This window comes from Tachypleus tridentatus, chromosome 3 (genome assembly GCF_004210375.1).
Source record: "Tachypleus tridentatus isolate NWPU-2018 chromosome 3, ASM421037v1, whole genome shotgun sequence".
NCBI lineage: Eukaryota > Metazoa > Arthropoda > Merostomata > Xiphosura > Limulidae > Tachypleus > Tachypleus tridentatus.
Genome location: NC_134827.1, coordinates 102063732 through 102064149, shown reverse-complemented (window position 1 = coordinate 102064149; position 418 = coordinate 102063732).

Sequence of the window (418 nt, the reverse complement as noted above, 5' to 3'; positions counted from 1 at the left end):
GTAAAAAATAATATAATAACATAAAATTTATGGACAATAAGGAACCTGTTGATTCATCTAGAACGTCTTATACACCAAACTAAATTTAAAAGAAATTAAAGTCAACGCTAATTATTCGAATATTTATCAATCCTTTCTTTAAGCACCCGTGATTTTGCTGAGTCCACCACATCCACGGCACCTTATACCAAAGAAACCTTTCAGCTGAAAAGGTCTCCTTCTTTATCAACATTTATACTTGTACCCCAAAGTCCTGTAATTCTCATAATTAAATACGAAAACAGATGGCTTGTCATTATCAATTTCCTTTATAATTAAAAAAATGTCCACATCTGATCACTTTCAAAAAATAGTATACCTCAAAAAATTGTATAAAATTTACACTATAAAAGTCTATATACTCACAATATTTATTATC